The 24,584-nt window shown below is 40.0% G+C and overlaps 1 long non-coding RNA gene across 1 annotated transcript; it reads right to left on the reverse strand.

The window, feature by feature from the left end:
- Positions 1 to 21,139: 21,139 nt before the first annotated feature.
- Positions 21,140 to 22,425, reverse strand: LOC145163023 (uncharacterized). The gene is made up of 3 exons (XR_013739514.1): positions 22,285 to 22,425; positions 21,626 to 21,707; positions 21,140 to 21,218 (listed from the first exon to the last, which is right to left on the reverse strand). It is a non-coding gene; the product is annotated as an uncharacterized LOC145163023 (long non-coding RNA).
- Between the last annotated feature and the right edge of the window lie 2,159 nt (positions 22,426 to 24,584).

Below are 24,584 nucleotides of genomic sequence, written 5' to 3' on the forward strand. Positions count from 1 at the left end.
TGATCTTCGCGCTCCCAAGTGTATTCAGGTCCCAGCTTGGCATTCCAGCGAACCTTCACTATCGGGATGCAACTTTGTTTCGTTCGTTTGATCTCTCGATCCATGATTTCGATTGGTTCTTCCACAAAGTTTAGATTCTCGTTGATTTCAATCTCATCGAGAGGGATTGTAAGGGTTTCGTCGGATAAGCACTTCTTAAGGTTCGAGACGTGGAAGACGGGATGAATGTTACTAAGCTCTTGAGGTAATCGGAGTTTGTAGGCTACAGGACCGATCCTAGCGAGGATCTCGAATGGTCCTATGTATCTTGGATTTAGCTTTCCACGCTTCCCAAAGCGTATCATGCCTTTCCAGGGCGAGACCTTCAACAGAACACGGTCTCCAACCTGGAATTCCAAGGGTTTTCGTCGTATGTCTGCGTAGCTCTTTTGTTTATCTCGAGAGGCTTTCAGTCGTTCTCGGATTTGGACGATCTTTTCTGTGGTTTCTCGAATGATTTCTGGACCAGTGAGAGTGTTGTCGGGGACTTGCCCCTTAGCTAGCTGCGTGTCGCCCACCTCAGCCCAGCACAGAGGGGATCTGCACTTGCGGCCGTATAGGGCTTCGAAAGGCGCAGCCTTGATGCTGGTATGGTAGCTGTTGTTGTAGGAGAACTCGACCAAGGGTAAATGGATATCCCATGACTTACCGAAATCGATAACACATGCTCTCAACATGTCTTCCAAGGTTTGTATGGTTCTCTCACTCTGCCCATCAGTTTGAGGATGATAAGTTGTACTCATGTCCAGCTTAGTTCCAAGGGCCTTCTGCAGGGACTGCCAGAATCTCGAAGTGAACCTGCTATCTCGATCGGAGATAATGGACACAGGTACGCCGTGCAGTCGGACTATCTCTTGGATGTAGATTCGTGTCAGTCTCTCCATTTTGAAGGTTTCTTTGATTGGCAGGAAGTGAGCGGATTTAGTCAGTCGATCGACTATCACCCAAATGGCGTCGTACCCACTCGGAGATTTGGGTAGTTTGGTGATGAAATCCATAGTAATCCTCTCCCACTTCCATTCGGGAATTTCTGGCTGTTGGAGTAGACCTGAGGGTTTCTGATATTCGGTCTTTACTTTGGCGCAAGTCAGACACTTGCTCACGAATGTAGCGATCTCCGCTTTCATGTTTGGCCACCAATATAACTTCTTGAGATCGAGGTACATCTTGTCCGAACCTGGGTGAACGGAGTATCTGGTCTGGTGAGCTTCGTTCATTACAACCTCTCTGTAACCACCGAACTTTGGGGTCCAGATCCGGTCCACGAAATAATAGACTCCGTCCCCCTTGATCTCTAGGTTCTTTTCCATTCCCCTCAAGGCTTCACCCGACATGTTCTCTGGTTTTAAGGCTTCCAGCTGAGCCTCCTTGATTTGCGCGGATAAATGGGATTGGATAGTCATAGTCAGTGCCTTCACTCTGCGACCTGAATACTCTTTTCTGCTGAGGGCATCTGCCACCACATTGGCCTTGCCGGGATGGTAGCAGATTTCGCACTCGTAATCGCTGAGTAGCTCGACCCAACGCCGTTGTCGCATGTTCAGCTCCTTCTGGTCGAAGATATGCTGCAAACTTTTATGGTCAGTGAAGATAGTGCACTTGGTTCCGTAGAGATAATGTCTCCATATCTTCAGTGCGAAGACCACTGCCCCCACTTCTAGGTCATGCGTTGTATAGTTAACTTCGTGTACTTTCAGCTGTCTCGAGGCGTAAGCAGTAACTTTTCCCCGTTGCATGAGCACACAGCCTAAGCCCTGTTTGGATGCATCAGTAGACAACGAAGTCCTCCGTCCCTTCGGGCAGAGACAGGACAGGTGCGCTGCATAGGGCCTGTTTCAAAGTCTGGAACGCAGTGTCTTGTTTTTCACTCCAACAAAAGGGGACGCCTTTCTGAGTTAGAGTGGTTAAGGGTTTGGCAATTTTGGAGAAATCCTGGATAAACCTGCGATAGTAGCCAGCGAGACCCAAGAATTGACGGATTTCTGTGGGTGTCTTCGGTGCTGACCAGTTCTCTATCGCTTTGATTTTGGAAGGGTCCACGTGTATGCCTTCTTCGCTTACCACGTGACCTAGGAAGGTTACTTTTCGAATCCAGAATTCGCACTTGGAGAATTTTGCGTATAGCTTCTCCGTCCTTAAGGTTTCCAACACCCATCTCAAGTGTTGTCGATGATCTTCCTCACTTCTGGAATAGACAAGTATATCGTCGATGAATACGATGACGCACTTGTCCAAGAAAGGACGGCACACCCGATTCATCAGGTCCATGAATACTGTCGGTGCGTTAGTTAGACCGAAGGGCATAACTACGAACTCGTAGTGACCATATCGAGTCCGAAATGCTGTTTTAGGAACATCACCCTCATGGACTCGCAGCTGATGGTACCCTGATCTTAAATCTATTTTCGAGAAGTAGCTGGCTCCCTGAAGTTGATCGAAGAGGTCGTCGATTCGAGGAAGAGGGTAACGGTTTTTGACTGTGAGCTTGTTCAACTCCCGATAATCGATACACATCCGAAAGGATCCATCCTTCTTTTTCACGAACAAGATCGGGGCTCCCCAGGGTGAGGAACTCGGTCTGATGAATCCTTTGTTGAGCAGCTCATTGAGCTGACTAGATAGCTCCTGCATTTCTGCGGGTGCTAGGCGATATGGAGATTTAGCTACGGGAGTAGCTCCGGGGATTAAGTCGATACGAAACTCGACTTGGCGTTCAGGAGGGATTCCCGGGAGATCTTCGGGAAAGACATCGAAAAAGTTGCAGACTTCGGGGATGCTCTCGAAGTCTTTAACTTCCTGCTTCTCGTTAATGACATGGGCTAGGAATGCATAACACTCCTTTCGCAGGAGTTTCTGAGCTTTGATGCACGAAATGATGCGCAGGTTTGAACTGAGTTTATCACTGTAGATCATGAGGGTTTCTCCGGAGAGAAGATTGAGACGGATAGCTTTTTCGTAACAAAGAATATCAGCACGATTGGGGCTCAACCAATCCATGCCGATGATGACATCAAAGCTTTTTATAGAGACTGGCATAAGATCGATGGGGAATGAATGGTCGTTCAGAGTGAGCATACAACCCACGAATATATCTTTAGTGCTCTCTTTCTCACCGTTAGCCATTTCGATGGTAAACGTTTCGGTTAAACGTCGGGATTTATGTTTAAGAAAATGCTTGAATGCATGACTAACAAAACTTCTTTCGGCACCAGAATCGAAAAGAATGCATGCATAAGAGTTATCGAGGAGGAACGTACCCGTCACAACGGTAGGGTCGGCCACGACTTCCTCTTGACCCATCGTTAGCACTCTCCCTGTGCCACCTGCTGTTGTTGCCTTGGGGCAGTTTCTCTTGAAATGCCCGACTTCCCAACAGCCATAACAGGCTTTACCGACACCTGCTCCAGAGGCCTGGTCGGTTGGTTGGACTGGTGTCTTGCAGCTTCGAGCCATGTGAACCTTCTTGCCACAGTTGCTGCAGAGCGTTTCACGGCATGGGCCGGGGATGCGGTGATGATAGTTGCATTTGCTGCACCAAGGGAGGGTACCGGTATATCCACTGGTAGGTGCTTGAGTGGTAGGAGCAGCGGCAGGAGTAGTAGCAGCATGGACTGCTACCGTGTGGTGCTTCTTTGAGGGTTCCTGCGAAGATTGGCCCCTTTTCTGTTTCCAAAATTTTCTTTTCTCACCACTCCCTTTAGCCGGTTCAGGAGTGGCTGTCACTTCATCGAGATCGACTCCATGATCTATGAGGGTCTGCGCCAGACACTTAGCGCTGTCGAAGGTGTTTGGACTGGCAGCCAAGACATTTCCTTTGGTCGGCTGGGTCAGCCCCCAAATGTATCTTTCAACCTTTTTGCTTTCCGGGGTGACCATCCCCGGGCAGAGAAGCACTAGGTCTTCAAACCTAGATGTGTAGGTGGCAATATCAGAACTCTTCATCTTTAGGTTCCAGAGTTCGTGCTCCAGTTTCTGGATTTCGCCCCGTGGGCAGTACTCAGCAAGCATGAGCTCTTTCAAGCTCTCCCAACCTATAGCATTTGCTATTGGCAGGGTTAGAGACTTGACCCGGCCATTCCACCAGGTCAATGCTTTGTTGGCGAAAGTGCAAGCAGCGAATTTCACCTTGTTAGCTTCGGAACAAGAGCAGATTTCGAAGATGGACTCAATTTTCTCGATCCATTGAGTCAGGGCAATGACTCCTCCTTTGCCGTCGAAAGATGTGGGTTTTGCGTTCATGAAGTCTTTATATGAGCACTCCTTCTGGTGTCCCTGACCACCTTCATGATTTTGGGGATGAGTACCACCTCCCTGACCACCAGATCCGCCAGGATTCATCTGTGACATCGCGGCTGCCACATCAGCAGTAACAGCTGCTTGGAACATAATGGGATCGAACTGAGGGGGCGGTGGTGGTGGAGCGTCGTCATTTCTTCTGATAGGTCTTTTACGGGGAGGCATCTTCTTCTAGAATCAATCAGGAAGAAGAGGATGGTAAGTCCTCTGGAATCGAATCAAGAGATATAAAGCAAGATGTATCTCAATATGATGGTTAGAGTGTTCTACTAAGTGATAAGCAAAGAAAGGTTACTATGCAAGTAAGTTATCGCTAAGAAACGAATAAGTAGCAACACTAGGAATGAATTTCTACAAGGTATTCGGCTCTGACTAAAATACTCCTATAGTATTATAAGTTGTATGGATATCGGGTAAGTTTTAGGCTTGTTGCAACACCAAAGTCACTCCCAAGCACATGTTGGTCATGTCTCGAATGAATATAGTTGATCAGGCTATATTGACCCTAGACATGATTACATAACTGCCCAGGTTTAACCGCAGTGTTCAACATCCAAAATACTTTTGTTTTATTCTACTTAAGACACGGATTCTGGTACTCGGGTATACTTGTATACTTTTTGTAAAAATACTTATATTTTAGAAGTATACTTTTAGTTCAGAGCAATATAGCCCCTTAGTGTTTATAGTTGTATACCATGTAAGGTTCGGTATACTTAGTTCACTATAAACAATAGCTCTGATACCAATCTGTCACACCCCGAAACCGTAGGCGGAAACGTTCTGGGGCGGAGGACGTCATGCGTAGTATCACAACAGTTGTATCATAGTAAGCATAGTAAACACAACCATTACATTATAATAAGAATATTTACATTGTTCAAAATCATGGTTTATACATATCAGTATATATAGCAAAGGTAAAAGATGTGACTTCAGGATGTTCCATCTTCTCCAAAAGTTGGCAAAAGTACCTGCCTATTGATGCCCTGAGAATACAAGCAGTTTTAAAATATCAGCATAAAGCTGGTGAGTTCATAAGCAGCTAATTCTGGTGAAAGAAATGTTTCCTTGATTCTTTGAAAAGTTGTTTCCCAAGAAAATCCCATATTTTCTTATGAAAGAGGTTTGATTTCCCATTAGTTATATGATAAATCATCTGTTTATGAAAGGTTGAGTTATCTCAAGAAAATCCTATATTTTCCTAAAGGTTGATAGTTGATTATCCATACGCGAGTATCTACCATACTCGGACAGCAGTTTTCTTTTCGAAGCTCTGGTTACACCCAGAGGAATACATTAGCCGTATTTTCGAAGCTCTGGTTACACCCAGAGGAGTACATTGGCCGTATTTTCGAAGCTCTGGTTACACCCAGAGGAGTACATTGGCCGTATTTTCGAAGCTCTGGTTACACCCAGAGGAGTACATTGGCCGTATTTTCGAAGCTCTGGTTACACCCAGAGGAGTACATTGGCCGTATTTTCGAAGCTCTGGTTACACCCAGAGGATTACATTGGTCGTATTTTCGAGGCTCTGGTTACACCCAGAGGAGTATATTAGAAAAGTAAATTCTCGTTACCTAAGTTGTGAGTGTCATAACCGTACTGAGACTGGATAAGGCGCGTAAATGGACCCGTATCTTTTATGACTTTGTCACCCCTGAACCAAATGGTTCCGCTGTAGCTAGCAGTGAGGGTGTGGGATAGTCAGTCCCACATAGATCTATACACAAAAGTCACGCTCTCCCTCCAAGAGATTCTGGTTATAAGTCGTAGTCCTCCACTCACGAATCCGGGGGAGTGTTACCGAGGACATGTCTCAAACTTAGCCTAACGAACTTACAAGTAACAATGTTGAAAATCCTGTATATAATTTGCGTGAATCCTTTATGAAATAATACATATTATGATAAGGTTCACAAGTTCCTTGCTTTAGATTTGAAAACTGTTTCTACGAGTTGATTTCTAAATCGAGTGGTAAAACGGTTTTCTGTGTTTGAAAGCATACTGAACATGAAATTATTTTAAACAAAATAATATATTTGAGCGCAAGTTTCCTTGTACTTTTGCTTGTATCCCCCCCTGAAAACATGAAAAACTCGGAAAAGTATAGGGGTATGAACTCACAGTTTATCGTAGGATCAGAAAGCACAATTGGTTACGAGTGTTGAGAGTCAACCGATGTTTCGTACGCAAGTGGGTCCTATTACCATGTGATAACACATATGTGTGTTAGAATTTGGGTGTTTCATGACTAAAACGTGACGGGAAACCACCCTAAAGACTTGGAAATGCTTGTCGGGACCCTATATGATCAAATAAGGGAGGTGTACGGCCATTTGAGTGGGTGTGCGGCCAGGGTGTGCGGCCAGGTTGTGTGTGCGGTTATACACAGGAGTGTGCGACCGTAAATAGGGTGTGTGCGGCCGTACACAGGAGTGTGCGGCCGTACACTCCTCATTTGTGTCCGAAATGTCGATTTTGAGGTGTTTTTGAGGTGTTCTTGTGCTAATACCATGTCCAACTAGTGAATGAAGGCCAAACTCTTCACTTTGGAGAGCTTTAAGGTGTGTGCGGCCACCTTATGAAGGTGTGCGGTCGTACACCTTCAAAGGATGAAGAACACGAAGAACACAATGAGTTTTAGGCTTAGATTCAGGTGTCTTACCAAGATAACAAGCTGAAAGATGAAGTGGTTCGCGTTTTTGAGGCCTTTAGAGTGTTCTTGGGTGAAGTTCTTAGAGAGAGAGAAAGTAGTAGAGTGCAGCCAAAGGAAAGGAATGAGTGAAGGGGTCTCCTTATATATATAAGGGACGAGTGTGTGGCTGGGGGATGGGTATGCGGCCGTACACACCTCTCATTAGGGTGTATGGCCCGATTTTGCTTCTAAACGACATGTTGACTCATTCCTAATCTCATTCCCAACTGTACTCAATCTTAGAACACTTAAACTAGCTCTTAAACGGCGTTAAAATATGATAAAATCGAGTTTAATATTGCTATAAAGATCGATTGTATAGGATAAAAGTTTCGGGTTGTCACATCATCCCCCCGTTAGAGGGAATTTCGTCCCGAAATTCGAATATAGAATACAAATCATGGATTAGAAAAGAGATGCGGATACTTCTGTTTCATCTGATCTTCGCGCTCCCAAGTGTATTCAGGTCCCCGCTTGGCATTCCAGCGAACCTTCACTATCGGGATGCAACTTTGTTTCGTTCGTTTGATCTCTCGATCCATGATTTCGATTGGTTCTTCCACAAAGTTTAGATTCTCGTTGATTTCAATCTCATCGAGAGGGATTGTAAGGGTTTCGTCGGATAAGCACTTCTTAAGGTTCGAGACGTGGAAGACGGGATGAATGTTACTAAGCTCTTGAGGTAATCGGAGTTTGTAGGCTACAGGACCGATCCTAGCGAGGATCTCGAATGGTCCTATGTATCTTGGATTTAGCTTTCCACGCTTCCCAAAGCGTATCATGCCTTTCCAGGGCGAGACCTTCAACAGAACACGGTCTCCAACCTGGAATTCCAAGGGTTTTCGTCGTATGTCTGCGTAGCTCTTTTGTTTATCTCGAGAGGCTTTCAGTCGTTCTCGGATTTGGACGATCTTTTCTGTGGTTTCTCGAATGATTTCTGGACCAGTGAGAGTGTTGTCGGGGACTTGCCCCTTAGCTAGCTGCGTGTCGCCCACCTCAGCCCAGCACAGAGGGGATCTGCACTTGCGGCCGTATAGGGCTTCGAAAGGCGCAGCCTTGATGCTGGTATGGTAGCTGTTGTTGTAGGAGAACTCGACCAAGGGTAAATGGATATCCCATGACTTACCGAAATCGATAACACATGCTCTCAACATGTCTTCCAAGGTTTGTATGGTTCTCTCACTCTGCCCATCAGTTTGAGGATGATAAGTTGTACTCATGTCCAGCTTAGTTCCAAGGGCCTTCTGCAGGGACTGCCAGAATCTCGAAGTGAACCTGCTATCTCGATCGGAGATAATGGACACAGGTACGCCGTGCAGTCGGACTATCTCTTGGATGTAGATTCGTGTCAGTCTCTCCATTTTGAAGGTTTCTTTGATTGGCAGGAAGTGAGCGGATTTAGTCAGTCGATCGACTATCACCCAAATAGCGTCGTACCCACTCGGAGATTTGGGTAGTTTGGTGATGAAATCCATAGTAATCCTCTCCCACTTCCATTCGGGAATTTCTGGGTGTTGGAGTAGACCTGAGGGTTTCTGATATTCGGTCTTTACTTTGGCGCAAGTCAGACACTTGCTCACAAATGTAGCGATCTCCGCTTTCATGTTTGGCCACCAATATAACTTCTTGAGATCGAGGTACATCTTGTCCGAACCTGGGTGAACGGAGTATCTGGTCTGGTGAGCTTCGTTCATTACAACCTCTCTGTAACCACCGAACTTTGGGGTCCAGATCCGGTCCACGAAATAATAGACTCCGTCCCCCTTGATCTCTAGGTTCTTTTCCATTCCCCTCAAGGCTTCACCCGACATGTTCTCTGGTTTTAAGGCTTCCAGCTGAGCCTCCTTGATTTGCACGGATAAATGGGAATGGATAGTCATAGTCAGTGCCTTCACTCTGCGACCTGAATACTCTTTTCTGCTGAGGGCATCTGCCACCACATTGGCCTTGCCGGGATGGTAGCAGATTTCGCACTCGTAATCGCTGAGTAGCTCGACCCAACGCCGTTGTCGCATGTTCAGCTCCTTCTGGTCGAAGATATGCTGCAAACTTTTATGGTCAGTGAAGATAGTGCACTTGGTTCCGTAGAGATAATGTCTCCATATCTTCAGTGCGAAGACCACTGCCCCCACTTCTAGGTCATGCGTTGTATAGTTAACTTCGTGTACTTTCAGCTGTCTCGAGGCGTAAGCAGTAACTTTTCCCCGTTGCATGAGCACACAGCCTAAGCCCTGTTTGGATGCATCAGTAGACAACGAAGTCCTCCGTCCCTTCGGGCAGAGACAGGACAGGTGCGCTGCATAGGGCCTGTTTCAAAGTCTGGAACGCAGTGTCTTGTTTTTCACTCCAACAAAAGGGGACGCCTTTCTGAGTTAGAGTGGTTAAGGGTTTGGCAATTTTGGAGAAATCCTGGATAAACCTGCGATAGTAGCCAGCGAGACCCAAGAATTGACGGATTTCTGTGGGTGTCTTCGGTGCTGACCAGTTCTCTATCGCTTTGATTTTGGAAGGGTCCACGTGTATGCCTTCTTCGCTTACCACGTGACCTAGGAAGGTTACTTTTCGAATCCAGAATTCGCACTTGGAGAATTTTGCGTATAGCTTCTCCGTCCTTAAGGTTTCCAACACCCATCTCAAGTGTTGTCGATGATCTTCCTCACTTCTGGAATAGACAAGTATATCGTCGATGAATACGATGACGCACTTGTCCAAGAAAGGACGGCACACCCGATTCATCAGGTCCATGAATACTGTCGGTGCGTTAGTTAGACCGAAGGGCATAACTACGAACTCGTAGTGACCATATCGAGTCCGAAATGCTGTTTTAGGAACATCACCCTCATGGACTCGCAGCTGATGGTACCCTGATCTTAAATCTATTTTCGAGAAGTAGCTGGCTCCCTGAAGTTGATCGAAGAGGTCGTCGATTCGAGGAAGAGGGTAACGGTTTTTGACTGTGAGCTTGTTCAACTCCCGATAATCGATACACATCCGAAAGGATCCATCCTTCTTTTTCACGAACAAGATCGGGGCTCCCCAGGGTGAGGAACTCGGTCTGATGAATCCTTTGTTGAGCAGCTCATTGAGCTGACTAGATAGCTCCTGCATTTCTGCGGGTGCTAGGCGATATGGAGATTTAGCTACGGGAGTAGCTCCGGGGATTAAGTCGATACGAAACTCGACTTGGCGTTCAGGAGGGATTCCCGGGAGATCTTCGGGAAAGACATCGAAAAAGTTGCAGACTTCGGGGATGCTCTCGAAGTCTTTAACTTCCTGCTTCTCGTTAATGACATGGGCTAGGAATGCATAACACTCCTTTCGCAGGAGTTTCTGAGCTTTGATGCACGAAATGATGCGCAGGTTTGAACTGAGTTTATCACTGTAGATCATGAGGGTTTCTCCGGAGAGAAGATTGAGACGGATAGCTTTTTCGTAACAAAGAATATCAGCACGATTGGGGCTCAACCAATCCATGCCGATGATGACATCAAAGCTTTTTATAGAGACTGGCATAAGATCGATGGGGAATGAATGGTCGTTCAGAGTGAGCATACAACCCACGAATATATCTTTAGTGCTCTCTTTCTCACCGTTAGCCATTTCGATGGTAAACGTTTCGGTTAAACGTCGGGATTTATGTTTAAGAAAATGCTTGAATGCATGACTAACAAAACTTCTTTCGGCACCAGAATCGAAAAGAATGCATGCATAAGAGTTATCGAGGAGGAACGTACCCGTCACAACGGTAGGGTCGGCCACGGCTTCCTCTTGACCCATCGTTAGCACTCTCCCTGTGCCACCTGCTGTTGTTGCCTTGGGGCAGTTTCTCTTGAAATGCCCGACTTCCCAACAGCCATAACAGGCTTTACCGACACCTGCTCCAGAGGCCTGGTCGGTTGGTTGGACTGGTGTCTTGCAGCTTCGAGCCATGTGAACCTTCTTGCCACAGTTGCTGCAGAGCGTTTCACGGCATGGGCCGGGGATGCGGTGATGATAGTTGCATTTGCTGCACCAAGGGAGGGTACCGGTATATCCACTGGTAGGTGCTTGAGTGGTAGGAGCAGCGGCAGGAGTAGTAGCAGCGTGGACTGCTACCGTGTGGTGCTTCTTTGAGGGTTCCTGCGAAGATTGGCCCCTTTTCTGTTTCCAAAATTTTCTTTTCTCACCACTCCCTTTAGCCGGTTCAGGAGTGGCTGTCACTTCATCGAGATCGACTCCATGATCTATGAGGGTCTGCGCCAGACACTTAGCGCTGTCGAAGGTGTTTGGACTGGCAGTCAAGACATTTCCTTTGGTCGGCTGGGTCAGCCCCCAAATGTATCTTTCAACCTTTTTGCTTTCCGGGGTGACCATCCCCGGGCAGAGAAGCACTAGGTCTTCAAACCTAGATGTGTAGGTGGCAATATCAGAACTCTTCATCTTTAGGTTCCAGAGTTCGTGCTCCAGTTTCTGGATTTCGCCCCGTGGGCAGTACTCAGCAAGCATGAGCTCTTTCAAGCTCTCCCAACCTATAGCATTTGCTATTGGCAGGGTTAGAGACTTGACCCGGCCATTCCACCAGGTCAATGCTTTGTTGGCGAAAGTGCAAGCAGCGAATTTCACCTTGTTAGCTTCGGAACAAGAGCAGATTTCGAAGATGGACTCAATTTTCTCGATCCATTGAGTCAGGGCAATGACTCCTCCTTTGCCGTCGAAAGATGTGGGTTTTGCGTTCATGAAGTCTTTATATGAGCACTCCTTCTGGTGTTCCTGACCACCTTCATGATTTTGGGGATGAGTACCACCTCCCTGACCACCAGATCCGCCAGGATTCATCTGTGACATCGCGACTGCCACATCAGCAGTAACAGCTGCTTGGAACATAATGGGATCGAACTGAGGGGGCGGTGGTGGTGGAGCGTCGTCATTTCTTCTGATAGGTCTTTTACGGGGAGGCATCTTCTTCTAGAATCAATCAGGAAGAAGAGGATGGTAAGTCCTCTGGAATCGAATCAAGAGATATAAAGCAAGATGTATCTCAATATGATGGTTAGAGTGTTCTACTAAGTGATAAGCAAAGAAAGGTTACTATGCAAGTAAGTTATCGCTAAGAAACGAATAAGTAGCAACACTAGGAATGAATTTCTACAAGGTATTCGGCTCTGACTAAAATACTCCTATAGTATTTTAAGTTGTATGGATACTAGGTAAGTTTTAGGCTTGTTGCAACACCAAAGTCACTCCCAAGCACATGTTGGTCATGTCTCGAATGAATATAGTTGATCAGGCTATATTGACCCTAGACATGATTACATAACTGCCCAGGTTTAACCGCAGTGTTCAACATCCAAACTACTTTTTTTTTATTCTACTTAAGACACAGATTCTGGTACTCGGGTATACTTGTATACTTTTTGTAAAAATACTTATATTTTAGAAGTATACTTTTAGTTTAGAGCAATATAGCCCCTTAGTGTTTAAAGTTGTATACCATGTAAGGTTCGGTATACTTAGTTCACTATAAACAATAGCTCTGATACCAATCTGTCACACCCCGAAACCGAAGGCGGAAACGTTCCGGGGCGGAGGACGTCATGCGTAGTATCACAACAGTTGTATCATAGTAAGCATAGTAAACACAACCATTACATTATAATAAGAATATTTACATTGTTCAAAATCATGGTTTATACATATCAGTATATATAGCAAAGGTAAAAGATGTGACTTCAGGATGTTCCATCTTCTCCAAAAGTTGGCAAAAGTACCTGCCTATTGATGCCCTGAGAATACAAGCAGTTTTAAAATATCAGCATAAAGCTGGTGAGTTCATAAGCGGTTAATTCTGGTGAAAGAAATGTTTCCTTGATTATTTGAAAAGTTGTTTCGCAAGAAAATCCCATATTTTCTTATGAAAGAGGTTTGATTTCCCATTAGTTATATGATAAATCATCTGTTTATGAAAGGTTGAGTTATCTCAAGAAAATCCTATATTTTCCTAAAGGTTGATAGTTGATTATCCATACGCGAGTATCTACCATACTCGGACATCAGTTTTCTTTTCGAAGCTCTGGTTACACCCAGAGGAATACATTAGCCGTATTTTCGAAGCTCTGGTTACACCCAGAGGAGTACATTGGCCGTATTTTCGAAGCTCCGGTTACACCTAGAGGAGTACATTGGCCGTATTTTCGAAGCTCTGGTTACACCCAGAGGAGTACATTGGCCGTATTTTCGAAGCTCTGGTTACACCCAGAGGAGTACATTGGCCGTATTTTCGAAGCTCTGGTTACACCCAGAGGAGTACATTGGTCGTATTTTCGAAGCTCTGGTTACACCCAGAGGAGTATATTAGAAAAGTAAATTCTCGTTACCTAAGTTGTGAGTGTCATAACCGTACTGAGACTGGATAAGGCACGTAAATGGACCCGTATCTTTTATGACTTTGTCACCCCTGAACCAAATGGTTCCGCTGTAGCTAGCAGTGAGGGTGTGGGATAGTCAGTCCCACATAGATCTATACACAAAAGTCACGCTCTCCCTCCAAGAGATTCTGGTTATAAGTCGTAGTCCTCCACTCACGAATCCGGGGGAGTGTTACCGAGGACATGTCTCAAACTTAGCCTAACGAACTTACAAGTAACAATGTTGAAAATCCTGTATATAATTTGCGTGAATCCTTTATGAAATAATACATATTATGATAAGGTTCACAAGTTCCTTGCTTTAGATTTGAAAACTGTTTCTACGAGTTGATTTCTAAATCGAGTGGTAAAACGGTTTTCTGTGTTTGAAAGCATACTGAACATGAAATTATTTTAAACAAAATAATATATTTGAGCGCAAGTTTCCTTGTACTTTTGCTTGTATCCCCCCCTGAAAACATGAAAAACTCGGAAAAGTATAGGGGTATGAACTCACAGTTTATCGTAGGATCCGAAAGCACAATTGGTTACGAGTGTTGAGAGTCAACCGATGTTTCGTACGCAAGTGGGTCCTATTACCATGTGATAACACATATGTGTGTTAGAATTTGGATGTTTCATGACTAAAACGTGACGGGAAACCACCCTAAAGACTTGGAAATGCTTGTCGGGACCCTATATGATCAAATAAGGGAGGTGTACGGCCATTTGAGTGGGTGTGCGGCCAGGGTGTGCGGCCAGGTTGTGTGTGCGGTTGCACACAGGAGTGTGCGGCCGTACAGAGGGTGTGTGCGGTCGTACACTCCTCATTTGTGTCCGAAATGTCGATTTTGAGGTGTTTTTGAGGTGTTTTTGTGCTAATACCATGTCCAACTAGTGAATGAAAGCCAAACTCTTCACTTTGGAGAGCTTTAAGGTGTGTGCGGCCACCTTATGAAGGTGTGCGGCCGTACACCTTCAAAGGATGAAGAACACGAAGAACACAATGAGTTTTAGTCTTAGATTCAGGTGTCTTACCAAGATAACAAGCTGAAAGATGAAGTGGTTCGCGTTTTTGAGGCCTTTAGAGTGTTCTTGGGTGAAGTTCTTAGAGAGAGAGAAAGTAGTAGAGTGCAGCCAAAGGAAAGGAATGAGTGAAGGGGTCTCCTTATATATATAAGGGACGAGTGTGCGGCTGGGGGATGGGTGTGCGACCGCACACCCGTGTGTGCGGCTGTACACACCTCTCATGAGGGTGTATGGCCCAATTTTGCTTCTAAACGACATGTTGACTCATTCCTAATCTCATTCCCAACTGTACTCAAGCTTATAACACTTAAACTAGCTCTTAAACGACGTTAAAAGATGATAAAATCGAGTTTAATATTGCTATAAAGATCGATTGTATAGGATAAAAGTTTCGGGTTGTCACATCATTCGTGGAACTTCTCATCCTTACACGCATATTCGTTTGAATCACCCACATAAGGTGAGTTCATACCCCTATAATCAATCTTTTAAACTGTTTTAAATGTTTTTAAGGGGGGGGGGGGGGGAATACAAGTTGAACACAATGTTAATTGTGTAAGTGTTTGTTATAAACATCTTTCAAAAGATTACTTATGTCTTTTATAAGTGATCAAAACATTTCAAAAACTCTTTTTAAGTTATGTTACTTTATAGTTTATAAAACTCCGTTTTTAAAGTACAATCATAACTTAGTAGATAAATGAGTCTTTTCAATAACAAGTTCAAGTAAACATACTAGTAAACTATAGTAGGTATAGTTTAGGGGTTCAGTTCATACTAGATGCTTGAACATACTATAAAGAGAAACAGGGAGGTAGATACAATGCACGATAACATAGAGAATACTATAAAGAGAAACAGGGAGGAAGATACAATACGCGATAACAGAAAGAACATACTAAGATACTATAACAGAAAGAACATACTAAATGCTATAGCAGAAGAACAATACAGGATCTAATTATACCAATAATCACTAACTCATTGTTCTAAACAAAAGGTGATAGTAAATTGGGTATACATGATCATATAACTTTAATGTGAGACTACTTCACGACTCAGCAATATGTTTGCTGAAGTCGCGTTTGGTTCCCAGAATCTCTTGCATAGAGAGCGTATAGTATGGGTACAATTCATCACATTATGACCTTAATAAAACAAACATGTTTTAAGGTAATCAGTACGTCAACTTGTCAATTCAAAAGACAACTGTGTACTTATATTTTCCCATTACTTTCATATTGTGACAGTTCCACTTGAAAGTTAATGCAAACTATTTTTCGAGTTAAGATGGTTATAAACTAGGGAAAACTTACATCTTTTCAAACTACAATCAGAACAGTCGAGTCTAGTACATTCAGTAGAAAGGGGGCCTATAATGCTAACTTTATGATCCCTTAGTTTATACATCAGGAATATATATTAATCGAATCCGACAGGTAGTAGGATGTGTGCTTTCCGCTTCATTTTCTGTTCCTTGTTTGGTTGTGGTCTTAGAGCAGATTCACCCAGCCTACTATCTATCCGATCTTAGCTATATATATGTTCCGTATACACCAAGTAATCGTAAGGGGTACCAGGTATGGGCCAGGTCATAGGACACTAATTGAATGCACCGTTTGCTAGTACAAAACATACTTTTCAAATAGAACATTAGGTATTCAAAACTAGAAACTTACCAATAAAGGGTTTAATCCATTTTATTAAACCAGTATAAACTTAAAGGACCTTAGGTGGTTAATTCTATAATACCTTAGTTTATACATCAGGGTTATATATAATTAATACCCGATAGGTAGTTGGATGTGTGCTTTCCGCCTCATTTCTTGTTCCTTAATTGGTTGTGGGCTTAGGGCAGATTCACACAATTAACTATCTGTTCGATATTAGATTATATATAGCTAGTATAAACTAAGTAATTATAGAAGGAACCACTGTGGTTACCATTTTTACTAAAAGAAATAAGGGTTTTCTTAAAGAATCTTTACATCAAATTAAAGGAACTATTACAGTTAACTCTGTGAGTACCAAGTGAATACACTAGGGTTATATACAACAAGGATCTAACAACCAATGTGATGTGTGCCTTCCGCCTCATTTCCTATTCCTTGTTTGGTTGTGGGCTTAGGGCAGATACACACAACCGATTGTTTGTTTACTCTGGGTTTTATATAACTTGTATCCATTTAGTACTCATAGAAAGTATTGTAGAGTCATTTTTACTTATCTTTCATCAAAGCAGGAAATATAGGATTTTCTGGAGGAACAGGCGAACTTTTCTAAAACAGAACTTACAACTTACTACAACTTTCTTACAACTTACTTACATCACTAAAATCTTATGAACTCACCAGCTTAAATGCTGATCTACTCTTTCAAAATAACTTGTATTCTCAGGAGACTAGTAGACAGGTACGCACTCTGGGATTCAGAAGATGGAACAGTATAACTTCATGTCTTATTTTGTTATTTACTTTGTAGCCTATGTTATGTGAACCACACACTTTGTAAACACTTTATTTCTAATGAAATGGTTGTTTATTACTTTGATTACTATGATGCATGTCTTGTGATACTAAACATGACGTCCTCCACCTCCGAACGTTTCCGCCGTTCCGGTTTTGGGGCGTGACACTGAGTATCGGGGAGCGTATTTTAGGGTTTTTCAAGACGGGTGGTTGAGATAAGGAGAGGGAGAGAGAGAGAGAGAGAGAGAGAGAGAGAGAGAGGAAATGCTTTATAACGTGCACATGGTATTAGAACGATTCAATTGGATATGATGAATACTTGGTCAAACTTTGACGCATTCAAAATCTTATGAGAGAGAGAGAGAGAGGAAATGCTTTATAACGTGCACATGGTATTAGAACGATTCAATTGGATATGATGAATACTTGGTCAAACTTTGACGCATTCAAAATCTTATCATCTTATGATTTTTTTCATAAATATTGACCGGATAAGATTCAATATTAGACCGATTCAATTGGATATGATGAATACTTGGTCAAACTTTGACGAATTCAAAATCTTATCATCTTATGACTTTTTCATAAATATTGACCGGATAAGATTCAACATTAGACCGATTCAGTTGGATATGATGAATACTTGGTCAAACTTTGACGCATTCAAAATCTTATCATCTGATGACTTTTTCATAAATATTGACCGGATAAGATTCAATATTAGACCGATTTAATTGGATATGATGAATACTTTGTCAAACTTTGACGCATTCAAAATTTTATCATCTTATGACTTTTTCATAAATATTGACATGATAAGATTTAATATTAGACAAATTCAATTGGATATGATGAATACTTGGTCAAATTTTGACGCATTCAAAATCTTATTATCTTATGACTTTTTCATAAATATTGACCGGATAAGATTCAATATTTTTTAATGCATAAAGTGATTGTAAATATTGCATTAAAGTCTTCTGCCTTTTAAAATTCAATATATATATATATATATATATATATATATATATATATGTATATATATATATATATATATATATATATATATATATATATATATATATATATATATATATATAGCCGTTACCTGCGCCAAGCGACGGTGCAAATAGTTTTTTTTGTACGTAGATGCGGGGGTAAAATAATTTCCTATCTAGAGTCATCTATTGCATTTGTTTTAATTTCACGATGCGTTGAAAAAAATTATTCTTTTGGCGATTAGTTTCGTTTCGGAAATAGTTTTTTGTTGCATTTAGTTTATTTACGGTAAATGATGGCGCAATGTGGTATTGACAACGAAAAATTTCCTTTACAATGAATTGTTTTTTGTCCGGAATAGTTTTTATTTTTGATAATTAGCTTTCTTTAGAAAAAATATAATATTCAAAAAAAAAAACATTACTTTGTTTTGTGTTAGATGACACGTGTACAATTAAACCTGGTTTTGTATAAGGTTTTTGGTGTTGGTGTCGGTGAATACCATGATAACATTTCTGTCAAACTTAAATGCTTGAATAAATCAAAAAAAAAAAACTTAAACATTTCTCCCATACTTAAAGGTTTTAATTAACCATAAATACGCAAAAAATATAATTAACCATTGATATGAAGATAAAGTAGATCTCTTTGTTGACCATCGATTACGGTTGAAATCCCAAGTGTCACTTTCAGAAACTTGCAATTGAAATTAGGTCCCTTGACTAATATTTGGTTGCTTGGAGGCCCCTACAAATGCCCCGATTATTGATTTTGAATTTGAAAAGCACCGGATAGGATTTGATGTTAACTAGATGGGAATTAGATGCGCCTTTGGCGTTGTGTTCCTTTTTTTTTCCTAATTTCAAGTTGTAGCAAACGATAAGGAAAAATTTCATGAGCCTGTCCACTTGATCTGCCGCCGCCGCCATTGCTGAGTATTCTAATACAGGGACATAATCTTGCCACGATGAAATCGCCCTGGAATTCAGCTGCCTTGCTGAGCCAATCTTGTTATTAAAAAGGGTAAATTGCAAGAAATAACCACTTTACATTTTTTACCTATATACATAGATGTTTACTTTTTACATATGCTCATCCAAGTTCCTGCACAATACAAACTGATCACGCATTCCATTTACTATATTTTTTTTATCAAGAATAAAAACCAATCAACCTATCTTTTGGATCTATCAACTCATGACATGTTCAAACAGTAGTGTGTGTGTGTGTGAGTGACCTCAATTTATGTGTGTTTGTCTACATGTTAGACACATCGCCCATTTCTAATCAGAATTCCATTGGTGATTTATCCCCCTCTCACCCATTCTAATAAAAACTGCACTTTTAACAACATATTACTTTCGCGACACCCTTCGAACGGAGTCAACCAACAAAAAAAAATATTCCATAAAGCAACCACCTCCTCAGCAGATGAAAGCACCCCCTCCACCATGTCCATTGTTAAATCAAAACAACCTAGCCTCATAAGACTGCAATAAGAATTATAGTTCAATCAAGATAATGAACCAATTTTTAAAATCAGGTGAAAGATTTCAATAAGATTAAGAACATGAAAAACTCATCTGGTGTTGTTGTAGAATATGACAGCATGCAATTACATGACCCTGGAAAAGCAAAATAAATAAAGATCACTTGTCAATAATACAATTCTTCTTTTCCTTCTTAATGAATACAATTACGCCAATATTGATCTTATCATACAAGGGTAACATGTAGTAAATATAATTATATAATAATGTAACATAAGAAACTTATAGAGAAATCAGATGACAAGTTCCAACAGAGAATATTATTAGAAAACTTCACTTGACCTTTACTGATCTTATTTTATAAAATCCATCTTATATAGAAAACGATCAATTAGAATTTTTTTTTACAAATGAACTCAATCGTCAAGAAGCAAGGAGAACTAAAACCAAAGTAAAGTAAAGAACACCCACTTAAATTTACCAATTGGTTATCATTAATTTCATAAAACGTTGAAATTTCTCTAACCCATTAGTCAACCAAGCCAATCAAGTGGAAAGATTAAACTTTTTTCCTAAATCTCGCAACCCATAAAAACAACTGTGATAAAAGAACAACTATCTCATTCACCAATAATCAAAATCTGTCATGTCCATTAGTTAATTTAGCTAATGAACAAAATTTCTTGATAAAAAACACAGATCAATTCAATCAAACAAACCTAGAAGCAAATTTCACTAAAATCACAATCCAAAGCTTCACGAACACAAGTAATTCAATGATGAAAGCAAAAAAAACATAACTTCAAACCTGTACAAGTCAAACTGAATGAAGAAACCGTAGGTATAAAACACCAGAAGATCACAACACCTGAAATATCACCAGGACGTCTTCCAAATCATTGTATTAGATTAAATCGACTTCAGGGGGTAGGGGACTGTGGTACTTCATGTAATCAGCTCCTCCCATACCTCATGCCTTGCGTCTTATCGAAAATTAAAAAAAAAAGTTTATTGAAATTTAATTTATATCGTGAATTTTTTATAGCATCCTAATTTGATTTCTTTATATGTTGGTGGAGATTTAAGATCTTAATGAAAACAATTATAAAATGGGTTTAAGAAAAAAGATTGAAAATACAATGTTCTTCAAAGTACAATTCCTATAATAACAAAAAAGGTTAATCTCATAAAAGACCTTATATTTTGTGTTTTTTCTGAATTAAACCTCAAATTTATATTTTTTTCATTTTTTCCGATCTAACCCTTTGTCATTTTTTTCCAAAAAAAACTTGTAAAATGTGAGGCTTTTTTCAAGAAAAACTAAAAAAGCTGGGGTTTATTCTGAAACATTTAGAAGTTTGAGGGTCTTTTCCGGAAAAACAAAATACAAAGTTGAGGGCTTTTCTCGAAAAAATGAAAAAATACAAGGTCTTTTAAAAAAATAAATTGTGAAGAGATGAACAAAAGGGCATGAATTAGATGCCAAGGGCAAAATCGTCCACCTGATAAATTTTGAACGATGTTCTTGAGTAGCATTTGGTCTAGGTTTAGAAATTCCTTGAGGAATATATGCTTCATAGATTGAATTTGCAGATGCATTTCCTCCAACTTCAATCATGGCATAAATTTCAGCATCACTCCATGAATCTAATGTCACTGATAAAACTTGTCAAATTCAGATTATTATCATTAAAATTTGGTTCAAGAATGTATTTATTTATTTATTTGGGGAGGGATAACCTTGGAAATATGAACACCAAGACTTCTGTGAACACCACAACATTTTAAGCATATGAACACTCCAATATTAGCTGACCTGAAATTCAAGATGAAACATTTTCATATGATTATACATGAAAAAAAATGTTGAAAACTGTTTATGTATAAAAAAGAAAAAAAAAGGATAAAATATAAACACAATCATATGTATATAGCAATTAATTTTCTTTTGGAGGAAAAGAAATAAAGGAAAAGGGAAAAGAAAGGAAACTAATTATTTTATTCATGTTCTAGAGTTGGAAAGAAAGAGAAGAAAAGCTGACAGTTTTTAGTGTTCTTGAATTAAGGGAAAGGAAAGAAAAGTTTAAAGTTTTACCATTTTGTTTTTTTAGTGTTCTTGAATTAAGGGAAAGGAAAGAAAAGTTTAAAGTTTTACCATTTTCTTTTTTACTGAGTAAATATTTGAAAATTAAAGTTATTTTAATTCAAGTTAAAAAAACTCACGCCCACTTAGGATCAGGTGCACCACAATCAGCATATGTTCGATTACCACGTTGCTGCAATAGATCTTTTAATCTTCTGTTACCTGCATTATCATAAAGAGTTATATAATCTAATAAATCAGCCATTAAAATAATTGTTAATATTCAAGAAGCTAAATATACATGAATAGGACTCAGAATCTCAAGTCAATGGAGCAAAAGTTGCAATGTATTTAGAAGTTGGGAAAGAGACTTGTTTCTTGATCTCTTGTGCGTGAAAAAGACATCAATGCCCTCCTCATCATACTAACGAACACATAAGATTACTTGAATGCCCTTAAACTTCTTAAATTTATTTTACATTCATAACACCTTCTAGATATAACAACTGTACGTTTTATGGTGTAGTAATCCAACCTTCCCCAAAATTTAGCATTCAATATAAACTTCATTGTATCTTTTATATAATAACACATATCAAGTAAGGACATTAACAAATAATTCCATGCTTAAGAACAATCTACAAAAGGGGCGAAATCTAGAAATAGATAATGATTTTCTTCCAATTTTTAGGGCAATTGGAATTCCTTAGTTTATCATATTATACTACAATTTTTGGACAATTTAATTGATAACAGGGCGTATAAAATCAAAAAGCTCAATCGAGTATATGAATCATACCAGAAGGTGTTTTCCCAAGTGCAGACGAATGGTAAGTCATCCTTTTGCCTACAGACCACAATCACCAAACAGAACTTTCAATTCTCTAACTATGCAGCTCTACACCACACTGAAATCCAAAAAAAGCTCAAAAGCAATATCAGATTTTTAATAAAATGAATTACTTACTTGTTTTCCATCGGGGATGAATTGGTTGGTTGTCTGGATAATCAATTAACCCTATGCTTTCGATTTATGCGCTCAGTTTTTCGACTTCTTTCAGCTAAATGTCATCAGCCTCATTTTCTTGCCTTAAATCACAGTAATAACACAAAAAGACGAACATAAGACACAGTTTAATGAGGAAATCTGGAGTTTGGATAGGCTACCTGCAGCAACAGAAGAAGAGGACTTCAATTTATAGTAGAGACACAGATGATGTGAGTGCTACTTCTCTGTTGTCACCGTCCTCCTATTTCGTCTAATCAGACGGGAATTCGAGTCATTGTGGTGCAATCGATGCGTCCATAGAAATTCAGAATTATAGGGAAAGTGGATGGAGCCAAAATTGATTACAGAAAGAGAGGGGGGCAAAGAGGATGCAAAATCGACGGGAAATCAAGGGTCGATCAAACCCAGAGGAACAACACCCTGGATCATGACATACGCATGTTATGTATACCTACAGGCGTGAAGAAGTGGAAGAAGCGATGCTGATTGGACTGATTCAACCGTATGGTGAACAAACCGATTTCTAGGGTTCAGATCGACTACTACCTGTTTTTTTAAACCAAATAATTAAAAGCTAACATAAAACGAAATTGGAAGAAATAAGAAGGAATAGTAGAAGTCGACCTCATCGTTCGATTGAATGCAACAATGGGAATACAGCGGAGGAGTTATCAAGTGAAGAAATCCGATAAGCATGAGGAATATATTCAGAGACGCAGTCAATGACGGTGGAGAGTCCTATTGGAGGAGAAGGGCGGCACAATCAAAAAAGAAAAGATAAGAATCGGAAAACATATGGCGGTGTAGAATGAGAACTAAAAGTACATGTGTCTAAATAAGGAAGAGAAAGACTTCCGTGTCAAAATAAGAAAGAGAAAAAACTTCACTGTAGCTAAGATTTTAGGAATTGATAGTGTATACTAACTAAAACCTTTAAGTTTGGGAGAAATGTTTAAGTTTGTTTTTTTTTTTTTTGATTTATTCAAGCATTTAAGTTTGACAGAAATGTTATCATGGTATTCACCGACACCAACACCAAAAACCTTATACAAAACCAGGTTTAATTGTACACGTATCATCTAACACAAAACAAAGTAATGTTTTTTTTTTTTTTTGGAATATTATATTTTTTCTAAAGAAAGCTAATTATCAAAAATAAAAACTATTCCGGACAAAAAACAATTCATTGAAAAGGAAATTTTTCTTTGTCAATACCACATTGCGCCATCGTTTACCGTAAATAAACTAAATGCAACAAAAAACTATTTCCGAAACGAAACTAATCGCCAAAAGAATAATTTTTTTCAACGCATTGTGAAATTAAAACAAATGCAATAGATGACTCTAGATAGGAAACTATTTTACCCTCGCATCTACGTACAAAAAAAACTATTTGCACCCGTCGCTTGGCGCGGGTATATATATATATATATATATATATATATATATATATATATATATATATATATATATATATTCAGCCTTTCACCATATATATATATATATATATATATATGGTGAAAGGCTGAATTTTAAGAGGTACAAGACTTTAATGCAATATTTACAATCACTTTATGCATTAAAAAATATTGAATCTTATCCGGTCAATATTTATGAAAAAGTCATAAGATAATAAGATTTTGAATGCGTCAAAATTTGACCAAATATTCATCATATCCAATTGAATCTGTCTAATATTGAATCTTATCCTGTCAATATTTATGAAAAAGTCATAAGATGATAAAATTTTGAATGCGTCAAAGTTTGACCAAGTATTCATCATATCCAATTAAATCGGTCTAATATTGAATCTTATTCGGTCAATATTTATGAAAAAAGTCATAAGATGATAAGATTCTGAATGCGTCAAAGTTTGACCAAGTATTCATCATATCCAATTGAATCAGTCTAATATTGAATCTTATCCGGTCAATATTTATGAAAAAGTCATAAGATGATAAGATTTTGAATTCGTCAAAGTTTGACCAAGTATTCATCATATCCAATTGAATCGGTCTAATATTGAATCTTATCCGGTCAATATTTATGAAAAAAATCATAAGATGATAAGATTTTGAATGCGTTAAAGT

Source organism: Lactuca virosa, chromosome 3, assembly GCF_052849685.1.
Source record: "Lactuca virosa cultivar CGN04683 chromosome 3, Lactuca_virosa_CGN04683_v6, whole genome shotgun sequence".
In the NCBI taxonomy this organism is placed as follows: Eukaryota; Viridiplantae; Streptophyta; class Magnoliopsida; order Asterales; family Asteraceae; genus Lactuca; species Lactuca virosa.